The following is an 18,850-nucleotide window of genomic DNA, read 5'->3' on the forward strand; positions in this document are numbered from 1 at the left end:
TCAGGAGAATGATATGAGCATTTCATTGACGCTCCTCTTATATACCACATACTTCTGTCACAGGCAATTGGAGATGCAGCAGGAAAGATAAAAAGATATTCTCACCCTTAAAACAAAAAAGAGAGACCACAAAATATGTCCAGAGATGTCCCATTTGTTAAAATTATTGATATGGAAATGGAGAATGAAAGGGAGCCTGCTTGGATGGCACTGCACCTAATGATGCCTACAGCAAGAATGTATAGCAACAAAGTTGAACAATATGTACCTATGTGCCCACATGTGCCTCAGTCTTTGAAACCCCCAACACCGCCCCCATGTTGTCTCATCAGAGCCTTTTCAGAGCAGGGGTAAGATGACTAAGCAGGACTACAGAATAGGTTACAGGTGAGTGGCACCCAATTTGCAAATTGGACCCTTCACTCTCTTCCTCTGCCTACACACATGTAAAGGTGCAGAAAGTTGGTCTCATTAGTTAAAAAAGTAATTCTCAGATACATGAAGATGCACCAACACAAAAAAATATTAAAAAGAGGTACAGAAAGATGCGCACATACACGAATATTCTGGAGGAATAAAAGTTATCCCTATATCACATTATCCCTTCTAACTAATCACAATTTGACCATAACTGTTTCAGTTTTTCTGGCACTGGGAGATTCAAATGAAACTTTTGAGATGGCTGTAGTCAAAACCCAACTCTACTAGAATAGAAACTGCATGGATCCTGCATGGTTATTGGTTTGCATTTATTTTGGTCAGCCCCGGTTTTAAACTGCTCTAATTGAGGAGGGAGTGGGGAGGGGTGCAATTTTTTATTCATGGCATATTGTGCTCCATACAGTTCTCATCTTTTGTACGTTATACGAAATCACAGGGCAAACAAACTAGAAGGGCTATGGCAAGAATCGGAGTCGAAGGAACGAGTCAGTGGTACAGTGGTACATACATCAAATCTAATCAGCAAACAAACCAGAAGGGCAAGATGGGAATCAGAATCAGACAAAAACAGGGTTGAATGCGCATCAAATGAAGCAATCACTATACACAACACACTAAGCACAAGTTTGAAGAGCTAGCTCCACTGGTAAGAAGAAAATAGTTGCTTTTTCAAGCCAATTATCCAGAGGCGGAAACTTCCATCTGATGATGAACCAGAAAGATGAAACACACTCACAACACAGACTAAAGTAAACAGAATTTACAACGGGTCGTAACAATGTGGTTAATCCATTAAGGTTAATGGCCATGAAACCAGATGCTGGCGTCATTCTCTTAAACTATTGCGGTGGGGTGGCACTTCTGGTGCAGTGGGTAGCACTGTTGCCTCACAGCTAGAAGAATCTCGGCTTGGGCCTTTCTGTGTGGAGTTTGCATGTTCTTCTCATGTTCTACTCCGGGTACTCTGATTTCCTCTCATGGTCCAAAGACATGCAGGTAGGCTAATTGGAGACTCTATATTGCCCATAGGGATGAGTGTGCGAGTGAATGGTGTGTGTTTCCTCTGGTATCTTAGTGGCCTGTCCAGGGTGTAATCCTCCCTTCTGAGCCATCTATCCGCTTTTTGTACATACGGTAATAAAAGTAATTATTTCATTTTGCATTATTTCCACTGAGCTGAAAGCGATTTCAGGAGCACTTGAAAACAATTATTTCAATGTATGTAAATAGAATTTCAAATGTGAAAAGTAGTTTTTTCTAAAAAAAAAAAAAGCAGCTTGATACATTACAATCAGCAAGAAAATAATCTCAATTAGACATTCCAGTGCCAAATCAATGACCTGAAGTCCTACCTGAGAAAATCGACCCTCCATGTTCTATCCATCATGACTTATGCCCCTGCTTGTAAACCCCGCATATATTACAGTAACTTTACAATCTTGTGTTCTTCAAGCTCATTTACACAGTTTTCAAACATAGTTTATGGCTTTCTTCTCGCTGGAATTATGGGTTAGCTATTCTGCCCTTACCCAGTTACTTTCCCTTCACATTTTCACATAGCATAAGATTGGAAGCTTAGACACAGGCTTTATCAATTGTTTATCGGAGCTTTGTTTGTTTATCGGCAAAAGCTTGCAAAAAAAGACTGCAGTAGTGATAAAGGGCATTATATTATTAAAATATTAAAATTTTTATTTGATTGTATTTTATATTTTTCCCATGGTGCTGCGCAGGATGCCGCCGTGGGCTATGCATCGCAAATTGTGGTCACTCACTCACTCACTCACAGACGACCTTTGTAGGACGCATATGCAGGAGTGTGCTCCGTGGGTCTGGACGGTTTCGTGCTTGTTGTAATTTTCCTCCTTGTGGGCTCTCACCCTGCTGTGAACAGGAGGCTTGTGTACCTCTTTGATGCTATGAGCTACACTATTTTTTATGAAACTCCTGGCAGTTCTTACCACACTGGACAAGTCAAAGGTGAGAGGTCAGCACAGTCAAATCAACTATTATTGTAGAGAGACCTGCTAGCTCACACACGTGTGTGTGCACATGTATCATCTGTCAGCAAGGTGAGGATTAATTGAAATATGTTTAATTTTCCGAACCCAGCAGTTTTAAACATTAACACTCTCCTTGACATGCATCAACAGTTAAAACACCTCACTTACCCAGCATGTAAAATATATTTATTTGATTTAATTTGATAATTATTATCAAAGAAATCAATTATCAATTAAATCGTGGAATTTGTTGAGTAGCAGAGGAAACTGTTTGGATCAACATTTATCAAAATGTACAACTCACGACCAGATGAAAATGAAGAAATTTATTAAGTTACAACAAATATATACAACAAATAGATTGTTTGTTCTTAGATTGTTTGCTCAGTAATTTTCATGAACAAAATCGCCTTTTCCCCTTTAAAACTACAACTACTAAAATATTTTACTACTAAATATGAGTTATATCTCACCGTTTCCCAAATTTTGCAGATTCTCGGTCCTTTACCAAATTCAACCACATCCTGAGCCAAGAAGCCAAGCAGACTGGCACTTTGCCAAATTATTTCAATGCTTGCACTTAAGAAAACATAATCGTGCCTTCTTCCCCATGGTCTCGCTGCTCCTTTCCCGCAGTCCTTTGCTGCGAGTGCAATATGTTACAGTTGTGGCCAAAAGTTTACATACATCTAGGCTAAAGACATTCAAACTTAATTTTTCACAACTCCACACATTTCATGTTACCCTAATTGACTTAACACAGGAAATGTATGGTATCTACTTTATTTCCATAAGAGGTCATTTTAAAATAATACCAAAGAGACAGATTTATTTCAGCTTTTATGTACTATATCAGATTTTCAGTGGGTCAAAATTTTACATACACTTTGTTAGTATTTGGTGCCCTTGCCTTTTAATTGTTTAACTTGAATCAAATGCTTGGGGTAGACTTCCACACAATATTTTGCCAAAATGTTTGCCCATTCCTCCTGACAGAACTGGTGTAACTCAGTCAGGTTTGTGGGCCTCCTTGCTCGAACATGCTTTTCAGTTCAGTCCACAAATTTTCAATGGAATCCAGGTCAGAACTTTGTGATGGCCACTCCAATACTTTCACTTTGTTGTCTTTAAGCCATTTTGTTACAACTTTGGATGTATGCTTAGGATCATTGTCCTGCTGCAAGACCCGGTTACAACCAAGTTTTAACTTTCTAGCTGATGTCTTGAGGAGTTGTTTCAGTATTTCTATAAGCTTTGATCAGGAGTGTTGAATACACATACTAAGAATGATGTAGTCAGTTTTGTAACACCTATTAATTAGGCCGTAGTGTATTGTGATTGAATTAGCACGTCTGTTGACTTGGATGGTTCCCAATCTCTCACTCCCGGTCGCTATTCTACCATTGTACCAACTGTATTGTGATAATGATAAGATCAAGGGAATGTGTAGCCAGCAGACATATTGGCATCAGAGACAGATTTCTAATAGTCCCCCGTTTGATGCTTATTTGCAATAAAGCATCACATGTACATAGTCTTCATTAGTGGCGGTGCTGTCCTGCCTTAGGTTGCTCTCCTATCACGCGGATAACCTTACCCGTCATTGGAGCAACACCTCATTCCACTGGTCTTACTCTGAGCGCTGCCTGGTATTGCCTCTGCTTTCCCTGTGGATGTTATCACCACCACAACCTGGGTGCCATGCTGATAAATAATAAACTATAACAATAGTCAGCGGGCGAGATATTTGAGACTGGGTACTACCCGAGCCAAGGGGACTGCCTTACAATGTAATTTGAAAATATAAGTCTTTGTCAGTTTAGGACAGAACACATACAACAAATCATAACACCTTGAATCAAAATCTGTATTAAACAGACGCATACAGCGGCTTATGCAAACATCTTTATCCTTGATGATTACTCTGGTGAAGTTATTATGTACATGTGTCAGACTTACATCGCACACTTTACTGTTGGTTTTTGCCATTCCGCACAAGGGTTGTTTATCTATAGCATATCAACTCCTTCAGTTTTAGTTCATTCCTTTTCATTTGTAGGGTATCCATCCAATTTGAAATACCTAATCCGGTTCCCATAGTTCCTAGAACACCATCCAGGAACCCGAGCAGTTTTCGTCTGGTAGGTGTGGGGGTTGAGCTGTCGCTCTGGAAGTTGGCAGCCACCATGTCATAGGTATTTCAGGAATGCTGTTGTCATGAGGTCCTTGTACATCTGGGTCACGCTCTCCCCCTTGCAGTGCTCGTCACGATCTGGAGACCATGCTGTCAAGTTCACCAGGACTGGAATATGGACCCATTGGACATTGTTGATCAGGGCGTCCTGGTGTGGTCTTGCAATTATCCCAGACAGAGGTGCTGGGCGCTGCTCTGGGCACTCTTGTGTCATCGCCATCACCGGTTGCATTATTATCAAGAGGACCTCCCACATATTTATGCCGGATTTCTGAAATAAAGAGAAGAGAAACAAAAATTGTTATAACCCCCTCCCCCCTATTTTTTAATTTTTTAAAATTTTTTATAATAATACATGCCATTACATTTTATTGCATTTCTTTATGTAAGATCACTTCATTAAAACCATATATGTACTCAAAATGGGACATTGCCCAATGGACGGCAAGTAAGTGACATGTGTATGAGTTGTAAGCCTTCTCAACTGGGGAGAGAACACAGGACGCATAGGCAATTGGATGTAATTTTTCCTGAACATCTTGTAATAAGACGGCTGATAACGCTTCTTCGGTAGCTGCCGTTTGTAAAATGAAAGGCTGAGAACGATCTGGGTTTTGCAAAGCGGGGGCTTGAATTAAAGCATTCTTCAGCGTCTCAAATGCTGTTTGATGTTCTGGACCCCAGTCCAAAGAATCTTTTTTCTTTTTGTTACCAGTTAGTAACCCATTCAGTGGTTTGGGTATGTCTGCAAAGCGTTCAATGAACTCGCGACAAAATCCCACAATCCCCAAGAATGACCGCAAAGCAGTAACAGGCACCGGAACAGGTAGTCTCTTGATTATGTCTACTTTGTGTGGGTCAGGCGTGCGCCCCCCTTTACTTACTTTGATACCCAAGTATGTGACTTGAGATCTGAGAAGCTGTGCTTTTTTCGGATTTAATTTAAGTCCTGCAAGTAGCCCGAGTAATTCTGCCAGTAAGGTTATGTGTTCTTCTCTGGTAGCAGTCTGCAAAAGCAAATCATCAACATACTGAATAAGGCATTCAGGTTTGGAGAAAGCTGTTAACACCTGGGCTAGACACTGATGGAAGAGTGTGGGTGAACTAGCAAAACCTTGAGGCAAAACATTCCATGTGTATTGTGTGTTTTTAAATTTGAATGCAAATTTGTACTGGCAGTCTGGATGCAATGGTATTGACCAAAATCCATTAGAAATGTCTAATGCTGAATAATAATTTGCTTCAGGTATCAGGGATGCTAGTACATCTGGTGTTGAAGCTACTACTGGAGCACAGGTAGGGGTGCATTTATTAAGTTCTCTGTAATCAACATAAAGCCTCCAGGAATTGTCTGGTTACCGAACTGGCCATATGGGAGCCATTGCTGGTAGGAGACAGGGTCGTATGACGTCCTGTTGCAAAAGAGACTCAATCGTAGATTGAATATAAGGGTTTGCTTCCTCTGGGTACTTATATTGGCGGAGTGACGGAGGATCACAGCCTTGTATATTCACCTCCATGACTTCACGATCTATTAGCCCACAATCATGTTTACTTTTAGCAAAAACATCTCTATGTTTTGCTAACACTTCCTCCAAATCTGCATAGTTAACTCTCAACAATGTATCAGTCATATTCCTCCGACTTCTTAATGGCATGCACTGCATTGACATCAGAAATCTCCACAAACTCATCTTTAGACTCAGTATTGCGCCAAATGCAATTGTTGCCATAATCTATAATGTAACCACACTTTTTCATGATGTCTGAACCTAAAATGTTGTGACCATCTCCTGTTGCACTAAGCCAAGCTTTGTCTTTAAACCTGTCTTTGTCAATTTCAAAGGTAAGGTTATCTTATTGGGAAGCCAGAGACATAGTACCATCAAAGCCTTCTATTGTGATAGTCCTGTTACTGTGACTAGGGGTTGCATTAGAATGAATTATGGACAAAGAAGCACCACTATCCACTAACCAATTATCGCATCGGCCTCCAACAGCGATCTGTGTAATTGGTCTACCCCATCTATCACGTGACAAAGGTGCCACGTGCAGCACGGAGGCCTGACACCCCTATGCTGAGTGTGAAGTGGTATTGCTTTTCATCTTAGAAATAGCTGCCTGCAAATCAACATTCTCTGCACTCAGTTTTGTTATTGCTGACTGTATGCTACTGCGTGTCTGGCTCAAACTTGAGTGATTAGGACCCTTACTGTGAAAAGATTTGCATTCCTTAGCTATGTGACCTTCCTTTCCACATGTATAACAAACAAACTTTCCATCCAAATTAAAGGGTAATGGCCTCTCTCCTCTTTGCTGCTTAATGTCATCTGGCACATATCCTTCATTTCTCCATGACACAGTCTTATGTGAATTATTATTATGAGGCCTTCCTCCAACTGCAGCTACTGGATTTCTCTTCTTATTCGCCAACCTGTTGTTTTTGGAGTTATTGTAAAGTGTTGTAAAGTTGAGTCATTTTTGTAACTATTTCTGTGTATGGGGTATGGGAGTCTATGTGAAGTGTTAAGGCATCTCGGGTGTATGTGTCACTCTGTGCAATCAATGTAGACTTGAAAATAGGGTCTTGTGGGGTTACATTACATTACATTACAGGCATTTGGCAGACGCTCTTATCCAGAGCGACGTACAACAAAGTGTATAACCATAACCAGGAACAAGTATGACGAAACCCCTAGAGAGAAGTACCGGTCCAAGTACAGGGAACAACCGCATAGTTCAACTTGGACCCTGGTGGTTAAACTGATTAACACTAACAACGAGAACGGCAACAACGCAATCTATGGAAAAATAAAAATAAATAAAAATACAAGTAGTCGTTAAGACTGGCGCATCAACTAAGTCACCTATTAAACAGCTGCCTAGTTACACCCCTAAGTTTAGTCATTTACAGGGGGGAAGGGAGGGATGGGGAGAGGTGCAGCCTGAAGAGGTGGGTCTTCAGTCGTCGTTTGAAATGGGTCACAGTCTCAGCTGTTCTGACCTCCACAGGGAGGTCATTCCACCATCGTGGGGCCAGAACAGACAGGAGACGTGTTCTGGAAGTGCAGGTGCGAAGAGGGGGAGGTGCTAGGCGTCCTGAGGTAGCAGAACGGAGGGATCTGGTTGGCATGTAGGGTTTGAAAATCTTGTGAAGGTATGCTGGGGCTGATCCCTTGACTGCCTGGTATGCTAGAACCAATGTTTTGAATTTGATGCGAGCTATAACAGGCAGCCAGTGGAGGGTAGTGAGCAGGGGAGTTACGTGGGAGTGTCTGGGGAGGTTGAAGACCAGACGAGCCGCAGCATTCTGGATGAGCTGCAGGGGTCTGGTGGCAGATGCCGGTAGTCCAGCCAGAAGAGAGTTGCAGTAGTCCAGGCGGGATAGAACCATTGCTTGGACCAGGAGCTGGGTTGAGTAGGTGGTGAGAAAGGGGCGGATTCTGCGGATGTTGTATAGGAAAAATCTGCATGCCCGGGTTACTGCTGCAATGTTGTTGGAGAGGGACAGCCTGTTGTCCATCATCACTCCGAGATTCTTGGCGCAGGGTGATGATGTCACTACGGTGTCCCCTAAGGAAATGGAAAAGTCGAGGAGGGGAGAGGATAGAGCAGGAATAAAGATTAGCTCCGTCTTTCCCGGGTTGAGCTTCAGGTGGTGATTGTCCATCCAGCTCTGTATGTCCCTCAGGCAAGCGGAGATGCGGGCGGGGACCTGTGTGTCCGATGGGGAGAAGGAGAGAAAGAGTTGCGTGTCGTCGGCATAAGAATGATAGGACAAGCCATGGGCAGATATTACAGGGCCAAGGGATCTGGTGTATATGGAGAAGAGAAGGGGACCAAGGACTGAGCCCTGGGGAACTCCGGTGGTGAGGGGACGAGGAGTGAAGTAGTGGTAGGAAGGCAGCAGACTGGGAGGCTTCTAGGTGGATGTTAAAATCTCCAAGGAGGATCAGCGGGGTGCCGTCCTCAGGGAAGGAGCTGAGCAGGGTGTCTAGCTCATCCAGGAAGCTTCCCAGGGGCCCCGGGGGGCGATAAATAACAATAATATAAAGGTTAGCAGGGTAGGTGATAGAGACAGGATGGAATTCAAAAGTGGATATGGACAGGTCAGAGAGGGGGAGAACAGAGAATTTCCAGGTGGGGGAGATCAGTAGACCAGTACCACCACCACGGCCAGATCGCCGGGGGGTGTGGGAGAAGGAGTAGGAGGATGAGAGGGCAGCAGGAGTGGCAGAGTTGTCTGGTGTGATCCAGGTCTCTGTGAGGGCAAGGAACTGCAGGGATTGGAGGGAGGCATAGGCGGAAATGAAGTCTGCCTTGCGCGTAGCAGACTGGCAGTTCCATAGTCCCCCTGTGACCGTGAAGTTCTCACAGGGGGTCAGCGGGGGGTAGCAGAGGTTAGAGGGGTTCCGTTGTCGAGGGGGGCCACGTCGCTGGAAGCGCCTTCTGAAGGGGAGAGCACAGACTGGAATGGGGAGCTGGCTCATAAACTAGGAGGGAGCGATGCTCCGAGTGTACCTAATTAGCAACTGAAAACCTGAGTCGAATAACGCACTGATTACAGAGGTTAACAGTTTGTGATAGAATTGATAGATTGCGATTATTGCACTAAGAATCAAACAACCCAAAAACAAAGACACCTAACGCGACCTAAAAACAAAGACCAGTTTCTACACAGGGAAAAGTTTAAAATCTAACGCGGTATGTAATTAGTAAATGAACGCAGATACTTATCCACTCTAGCAGGACGGATTTCAGCAGTTCTACGCACCTGGACGAATTATACACTTACTGCCTAAACTGGGAGTTAGCAGGGCTAATAAAGCGTCGCTCCGAGTGTACCTAATTAGCAGCTGAAAAGCTGAGTCGAATAACGCACTGATTACAGAGGTTAACAGTTTGTGATAGTGCAATAATCGCAATCTATCAATTCTAAGAATCAAACAACCCAAAAACAAAGACACCTAACGCGACCTAAAAACAAAGACCAGTTTCCACACAGGGAAAAGTTTAAAATCTAACGCGGTATGTAATTAGTAAATGAACGCAGATACTTATCCACTCTAGCAGGACGGATTTCAGCAGTTCTACGCACCTGGACGAATTATACACTTACTGTATAAATGTGGCATACCACTATAGTCAGAGAAAGCATCCCATGATCTAGAAGCATATGCTGCTGGGTATTCTCCCTGTTGCATTTCTCCTTCCCTAATTCTTTCCCAATCTATCTCTCGAGTTCCCAGGACCTCTAGTAGTGCCTTCTTCCTGCTAGCTTTGTCTGAATTCTTATTCTGTATATCAGTAGAAAGCGCTCTAGCTAAGGCATGTGGAAAGCATGCAATTAGTGTGACACAAGCATCAGCATCAGTAAGTCTGTGTAGATCTACCGCACGTTCTAGTGATGCAATGAATTCGAGCGGGTCTCTCTTAGAAGGCTCAAAGTAACCAATGTTCTTGATTAGGGATTCAATGTCACCAGGTGAGAGAGGCCTAAGTGTAGTAGTTGTACTTGTGCGTTCCCTCTGCCCCCCCTCCCCAGGCTGAATAGTAGTGGTTGAATGTACAGGGGCCATAGGAAACTTAACTGTGTAATCCGAATAGCTATCCCAATTATCCCATTCAGTTTTCCCCCAAAAATCTTTGGTTTTATCATCCTCATTGTCTAATTCAGCCACTAATCCCTCAGGAAGGGGTACCCCTGCCGCTGCTATGTGTCCTTGCATGATATCTACTGCTCTCTTGTATTTTCCTACACGGTCTGAATTGCTAGTGTGAGTTCCGGGAGTCAGATTGGTACATTTACTAATCAACAGAGGTGGGTAGAGTAGCCAAAAACTGTACTCAAGTAAAAGTATTGTTACTTTAAAATAACAATGACTCAAGTAGAAGTAAAAGTAGTCATCCAAATAATTACTTGAGTAAGAGTAAGAAAGTATTTAGTGAAAAGGCTACTCAAGTACTGAGTTACTTCATTCTATATGATTTATTGTTGAAATGAGCAGAGCAAGATGAACATAAATATCCAAATGTCCAAAATATAAAATTATAAATGAAAATGATAAATAAACAAAATATAAAATAGCCATGGCCAAATTCAAATATGGCCTAAAGCATATCCCTTTCAATAAAACAATACACAATAATTCATTAAATCTTTACAAAATAACATAAATTCAGTCACAAGAAACACTTTGATAAATCCTTGAAACTCAATTTAGTAGTTTGAAAACATTCTCTTCTGTCACTCTTTTTCATAACATAAAGCTTTTGAAACCGGTGCCTAGTAAACAGCACTGTGTTTGAACTCTTCAAACATTATTTGGAGTGACAAGTTTAAAAATCAGTAAATGAGAGACTAGGTGTGTATACAAATGAGAAACTGAATGTGTTTCGCTGAATGAAAAGTAGTGAAACAGATAACAACTTAGTAGTTTCAAAACATTCTCTTATCATTCTTTTTCACAACATAAATCTTTTGAAACCAATACCTAGGTAACAATACTGTGTGTGAACTCTTCACGCTTTACTTGCAGTGACAAGTTGAAAAATCAGTGAATGTGAGACTGTGTATATAGATGAGACTGAATGTGTTTTGCTGAATGAAATTGTGTGTGTGTATGTATGTGTATGTGTGTGTGTTTTGGTGAAAATTAGTGTTCTTGCATGATCTGTCCTGAAGAATCACTTAGTGAAGTGACTGTTAAGCTTCAACAGTAGTTGGCTCTCAAGATTTTTGTAGAGAAGCTGTGATCTTTTGACAGTGAACAGGAGCCCTGCATGACTAAAAAGTCTCTCACAGGCTGCAGATGCTGGAAGACTTGTGTTGACTTTGAGCGACAATTTCTTGATTTGAGGAAAGGAATGCAATAGATCCATACCTCCAGTGGATGGACATGAAAGGTACCTCTCCAGCTCTCCTGTTTGTGAGTTTCCTGACTTCATGGATGCAAAAAAGTCATCTTCGTCAGAGTGGCCGCTGTTTGAGCGTGCATCGTCATCTAAGTCAGTGTCTAGGTGATTTTTGATGTAGTCAAGGCCTGTGGCAAGATAAATAGTTTTCAAAAAAATTAAGTCTGCACATTCTTCTTACCCTTGTACTGTATAGGCTGCCAAGCTGCTAATTTTTGGTATTAAGAGCTCTCAGAGCTTGTAACTCTTGCCAACCTGTAGTTTGTCACTGACACAACATAAACCTCAATGACAATAACCATTACATAGATTAATATGTCAAGGCCAACTGATTCAGTTTTGAATTGATACATGAGTATATTACCAGCTTTTAAGGTGCTCTCCTCTGTGGTCCAGGATGTTCTGAATTTTGGTAGAAGTATAGCTGCAGCAATCAGCTCAGGTTCTTTCATGACCTCTCCAAAACGTTTCTGGATCCCTTGCTGCAGGGCGTCAAGCAGAGGTCTACACACTTTGCAAGTTGACTCCAGCTTCTTCAGCTTGTCCTGCAACTGGTGAAGGGTTGGCAGCAGGAACCCCATATGCACAGATGATTCCCCTTGGAGGATGTTAAGGGCCATGGCAACAGGCTTCATTACAGCAGCGTACTCACCCAAAAATCCCATTTCAGCAGGATTGAGCCTGTAAAACACAGTTGTTAAACTATTTCACTCAAATAAACTACAATTATCACACAACCATGTAAAAAAACGAAATTATAATTGAAACATTTCAACTAGGTTCAAAGAGTAGGCTAACTTAAGACTTGTTGCAACTTAAGACCGGTGGATTCACCCATCAATTAGCAATGCTGACAACTGTTTCATTACTCTTTAACAAATAATGTGAGTTCTGCCAACTTACATCTTTATCTTTAATGCTGTGCATACATTGCGAATTGCTTTTTCTCCTTGCTCCTTCTGGATGCGCACAACCCTTTCTACAGCGAGGAACAGGGAGCTCCAACGGGTCTGATTGGGTCGGAGGAACTGCAATTTGCATTCACGTTCCACTGTTTCAAAAGCTATGGTTGACCTGCTGGTTTTATTCCACAGAGCATTACATTTTGCAAAAGCAGACCGAGACAGCCTCTTGTATGTTCCGCTGCCAGCTTCTGCAGCAGTGGTATCAACTGTTGAAATAAGATTGAGGAGATGGCATGCACACTTTTGATGCCTTGGAAGTTGGTACTCAAGGCCGGTGTCATCATCTAAAATAGCAGACACATCTTGATACTCCACCTCTAATGAATCATCATCTTCTGATGCATGATCAAGGAGGGAGTCTCTCTCCTCCTGTCCATCAGCGACGTCTTCCTCTTTCTCCTCCCCATACACTCGAAAGGCCTTCAGGAAGTTTGTGCCACTGTCTGTTGTCGTCCTGGTCACCTTCTCCCTGATGTGGTACTCAGAATGTATTTCCTCTAATGCTGCAGCAAGGACATCAAATGTGTGCGAGCCTTTGACACGTCTGCAAGCCAGTGCAGCGGAGTTCCTCTCTAAAGAGACGTGGTCTATCCAGTGACAGGTGACACCTAAGTAACTACGCTGTCTGGCAGACCAGCAGTCTGTTGTGGTAGCAACGTGGTTCACAGCGCTCAACTTTTTAATGATTATGCTCTTCATGGTCTTTGCAGCTTCCTGTATTTTAGAGCATAACGTTTTCCTTGTCATTACTGTACACTGAGGTTGCAAGGTTTCTATTATACTCTTGAAGGATGGTATCTCAACCAGAGAAAATGGTTCGCTGCCTTCACATATAAAATTTAGCAAGAGCTTGTCAAGCGTTGCCTGTGCTACCCGTGGGACAGCGAGGGAAAATCCATTTGTGATCTTCGCATTCTTCATAGGAGGTTCGTCAGAAGAGGAAGATTTTCGCTTTCTGTTGGACTCTATTAATTCTGTATACTTTGTCAATTTGTTGGGGTGAACCCTCTGTTGACAGAAAAAATATCAATGAGTCTACAGGGGATTTATCCATTAAAATAGACTCATCATCACAACAAAGAGAAGCCCGCTCAAATTCAAACAGAAACTTTCTATGTGGGAAACATAATGCTTTGTAGCACCATTATTGTGCCTTATGATGCACTTAAAATGCACTATCAACACTGGCATAACAGGGCTCCAGAGTGATTCAATTTAGGAGCCTTTTCCTACTGTTTTTGGTGATTGTGCTTCTAAAATGGATATCTAGGAGCACCAGTGCTAGTTGCAAATATGCTCTCTTTTTATAATCATTGTTGGCTATATCACATTAATTTCTAAACTGTTCATCTGGAGGCAGAGAATTAGTGTGATTGTGTGTGTGCGCGCACGTGCGTGATTTTCTATTTAACTTTTTAGTGTGTTGGCCTGGTTGTATTTGAATGTATCTTCTCCTTCTGTTAAATATCTGTATTTATTACCAAAGCAAATATATCAGTAACACAATTAACATGAAGATGGAAAAAAATATGGCTGTGTTGAGCTGATGTTGAATGTGGTTTGTGTGGTGCTCCTAAATTTGGTTTGGTGCTCCTAGAGTAAAAGGTTAGTGTGGAGCCATGCTAAGGCACTCATAACAACTCAAAGGTAATTAAAGGTGCAGTGTGTAGAATTGGAATCTAGCGGCGAGGTTGCAGATTGCAACCAAATGAATACCCCCCACTCCCCTCACCCCTCCCTCTCCAACGACGTAGGAGAAGCTACGGTCGCCTGTAAGTTCCAAAAATGATGTCATCGTCTACGACTGCCTCGAGAAGAGAAGTGTCAAGTGATGAGGTTCCTTGATAGATTTATAAATTGTATTTAGTTATTTAATCTGTAAAACTATAGATCATAGCTTACAAGTAAGATGGCGATTATGATTGTTAATTGTTCTGCATTGTGGTAGCGTTTTATTGCTAACGTTAACTGCTTTGCATGGTAAATCATAGAAAGACATGATGCGTCACAAAAACTATTACACTACTAACTAACGCTTACATTACAATGTGAAATATCCTCATTATAAAATACCACTAACCTATTTAAAGACACTCAATTTCAAAAATAACGTACATAGCCGAAATATTTTGAGCAGTAATACTTACATAGCAATGATGAAATCTTATAGAGACAGTAAATCAATGACATATTTCTATCCGCTTCTGTCTTACACCAGAAAACGATGTCAGCTGGGTCTATCAGCAAACATATGGCTTAGCTATGCCCAGAAGTCCTCAATAATAATAGTATTTTCCAAGAAATTACGAAAAATTGTTATCAACGTTTCGTTAGGTGAAGCGTATTTTACTGCTACCACATGTGAATGCATAACAAAACTTTCCGATTACGCTGACAAATAAAACGCTCTTCCAAAAGCAAAATTAGACATGTTATACATCGTTAGAAAGCTTATACTCTCACCTATTGAATACATGGATTGTCGTTGAAGCCAGACTGTACTAAAAAGGGCGACAATGCCGTAAACAACCCATGTGGTATTACACACAGCTATATTGGAAGGTACCCAGGCATCACACATGCGCCCTCTCTAGAACCGTTTGTCTAGTGTAGTAGAAACATGGCGGCGCCGTGGAAGAGGACCCGCTCCCTATGTAGATAAAAGGGCTGATTCTAAGGTAACGAAAACACAACGATTCTTGTTTTCATGGGATTATACACGAATGAAATCATACTTATGAATATTTTATTCAATTTCTGCCAAGTCCATTCTACTAAATTCTACACACTGCACATTTAAAACAGCATTTATGTTCATGCCATTTATTTGGAGCTCTTCTTTTTTTATTTTTTTTATTGATCTTACTAGCTAACGGGGCTAACGTCAGTTAACTAAATAAATACGCAATTAATTATCATACCTAGCCCTGTAACAGGACCCTCTGGGACTCTTTTCAATTTGGTCGCTAAAGAGAACAACCGGGCTAACGTTAGCTATCCACAGCCAAAACTAACCTACAACTTACCGCCACATGCTTCCTCAAGTTGGAAGTTGAGTTTTTGTAGGCTGAAATGTCCACCGTTTTCGGCAGACAAAGAAGGCAGCCCATAACGAAACTATTGTTTTTGGTAGTCTTTAAAGAAAACATGGTTTGTACATGAGGCCAAGGGTGTTCTGCCTCCTCAGAATTTCCCGCCGTTGTTTCAGCCATTGTTCTCCTTCACTCGTCCTTCTGTCGTTCTGTGTGCTGTGACTGCCTACGTTTGATTGGTGAAACGGAGTCATGTGGGGCTATGACAGCGCCAAAGCAAAGACCAGTCAGCCTCTTTGGCTGAAGTCTCTCTGAGAGAAAGAAACAAACAGAACGTGCGTTTAATAAAAAAATGGGTAAAAAATAAAAGTAACGAGCGGAATATAGCCGAACATAACGGAGTAAAAGTAACATTTTTTCTTCGAAAATATACTCGAGTAAAAGTGAAAAGTATGTTGCATTAAAACTACTCTTACAAGTACAATTTATTCAAAAAGTTACTTAAGTAAATGTAACGGAGTAAATATAATGCGTTACTACCCACCTCTGCTAATCAAGTAATCATACGCCGCTTGTGCACGATTCAAGTCATTGACTGTTTTTTTTAGTGACGACACAAGATTCTGATTATTGTCTTCTAGCTGTACAACCTCCTGCCTCAGCTTTATTTGAATCTCCATGTTAAGTGTGGCATTCACTTTATAACTTTTAAGAGTAACTGCATTCTCTGTGACTTGCTGTTGAAGAGTATGGTTTTCTATCTCTACAGCGTCTAGTCTCTTTTTAGTCATTTTGTAAGATGCCAGAATCGCTTGCAATGCTGTAGCAATCTTCCCTTTCTTATTTTTAGGTCATTTCGAATAGTTTTCAAACTGAGACGATTCCCACTCGTAAGGCACGTCTTGGTTTTCTATCCCTTCAAGCACACTGCTGTAAACACCTCACAGCTAGACCAATGAGGGTTTGTAGCTGGAGGGGAAGGCACCGCGTGTTTTCCCTTGGCTGGTGTGATTCAAAACCGGAGATGTTAGTTATTTTTCCTCTGTTCGTAAGAACAGGGCACAATTATACTTAAGAATGCACTGGTTCCGTCGCCACGGGTAAGACGGGCCTGAAACGGACCAGTAACATTCTTGTTACTCTCCGTTCGTAAACGGGGCTATGTTGTCATCAGAGATATATCTGACTTGTCGCCGGACTGTCAATATTCCAATGGGAGCATCAGAATACTCACAAATGCACGGAACAACACATCAAATATATCCATGACCACAGCAAGTAAGCGTAACAGCTACTATGGTTTACTCTCGTAATAATCTGACTCCAAATGAAATTAGAATTTAAAATTTGGTTTTAACTATACGTGGATCTTGGAGTGGTTAAACTCGACTCTATCTTGTGCCATCATTCCTCAATATATGCTCCCGGGTTTAGCACTATTGTTAAATCTCAGTTCGGTGAAGCCCCCAGAGGGTAGGAGGCGGACCACCGTAATACATGCCTTCCTTTGTGCATAGATAGTTATGAGCCCAGGACAGTGCGTATCTATCGGGCTCCTTAAGGCGAATTTTACAAGAACCGGCGTAAAACGCCCATGGGTCCTCTTAAGCCAAAACACCAGAACCAATACAACACCAATCCCGTTAGCGGGCAGATTGTGGTCGCCTATCTAACTTGAAGACCTCACTAATGACGTTCGCTGTACTAGACCCCTGATCAGTAGGTCTTAGTCATAATTGTCCCCCTGAGTATTTAATCGGAATTTCGGCTGAAATGAAGATAAAATGGATTAGAGTCATGAAGACCACGAAAGTTAAAAATAAGAAGAATTTATTAACAGGCAGGTAGGTCATTAGCTTAAAATTCACAGTCAATTTAAAATATGGAAGGTTTTAAGAACATAAATACAGAGTAAAAAGTTCTTACCCAGCCTGTTTAGCTACACACAAAATCACAGAGTCTGCGCAGTGTGGGAAGTCGATTGCGATCTTCCCTGTTCAGCTACGCACAGAACACAGTGCAGTGTGGGAAGTCGGTTACGATCTTCCTTGTCTAGCTACACACAAAGCACAGAGTATGTGATGTTCTGTGCAAGGACCCACACGCAGACCAGGGAAATCCAAAAAACGTTGTCTTTATTCAGTCCGAGGTTCGAAGCCAGGTAATCAGAGAGAGTACGGTGCCGATTCGAGTTTCCAAAAGAATAGTGAAAAAACAGGCGAAAAGTCAAAAACCAGGAGATCAGAGTGGCGAAGGTACAAAGGGACAGGCAAAAGAGAAGTCAAGGCAAAGCGAAGGTCAAACCAGAAGCAAACAAAACCAAAAGGGGCAGGCAAACTCGAAGTCGTACAAAGGGGTGTCGCAGGAATCTCGATAGACAAAGGCTTACTAACAATCGGCACAATGAATTTGATCAACGTTCTGACACTGAACAGGTGGAAAAGACTGACATTTATACACTGGGGAAGATAACAATCAAGGAGGGGTTAAGTGGGAGGAGTAACAAACAACATCCAGGTGAAGAACATTAGGAAAACTAATTCAATGACGGGGGACTGACAAAACGCGGACTGGAATCACATAGACAACAATGATAATAGACGGCCTGGGTGAAGCAGGTAAAACACGTGCAGAGAGAGAGAGGTGCAGTCAGAGCAAGAGACAGGTGCAGGCAATTGCAGAACTCAGCGTTAGAGCAGGCTAGAAAGAAAAGGGGCGGAGCTACAGCGCAGCATGGAAAAGGGGAGACTGGTTAATGTATTAGTATAGTGATCTAAACTATCAAAAACCCAAAACTAGTGTGTGTTAGTCCATTAGTAATATTCACATGTTAGTATATTAGTGAGGTTAGTACTTTACAATCTATAAATTAGTAGGGATTAGTAGAAATTAGTAAAACTAGAAATAAGCAGGAAGAAAGTAAAGCGAGACTGGAGAGAAGGGGGGAAACCACGAAAACCCGGAACCACCCGAATAGTGAAATCACACAAGTACAGGGGAGTGAAGCAGCTCAGGGAACACAGACACAGAGACAGTACTGGGGAGACAAGTGACCGGGAATACAGACTACAACAGAGTATGTGCAATGTGGGAAGTCGATTACGATCTTCCTCGATTGCTTTGTCTCCCTTCCTTTTAAGCCAAATCCCGCGTTTGATCCAGGCGGCATTGCCATAAATTAACCTGGACGAATTATAAAATCTGGAATTTTGGCCCCCACCATTTGGAGGCTGCTGTTAAAACAATTAGTGGGGAAATTGGGAAAAGGAGATGATTACCAGAGAGGACATTCCATTGAGA

At 41.9% G+C, this 18,850-nt stretch overlaps 1 long non-coding RNA gene across 1 annotated transcript; it reads right to left on the minus strand.

Moving 5' to 3' along the window:
• Positions 1-10,326: 10,326 nt before the first annotated feature.
• Positions 10,327-14,841, minus strand: LOC135256969 (uncharacterized). The gene is made up of 3 exons (XR_010330551.1): positions 12,457-14,841; positions 11,918-12,234; positions 10,327-11,681 (listed from the first exon to the last, which is right to left on the minus strand). It is a non-coding gene; the product is annotated as an uncharacterized LOC135256969 (long non-coding RNA).
• Positions 14,842-18,850: the final 4,009 nt, after the last annotated feature.

This window comes from Anguilla rostrata, chromosome 6 (assembly GCF_018555375.3).
Source record: "Anguilla rostrata isolate EN2019 chromosome 6, ASM1855537v3, whole genome shotgun sequence".
Classification (NCBI taxonomy): Eukaryota; Metazoa; Chordata; class Actinopteri; order Anguilliformes; family Anguillidae; genus Anguilla; species Anguilla rostrata.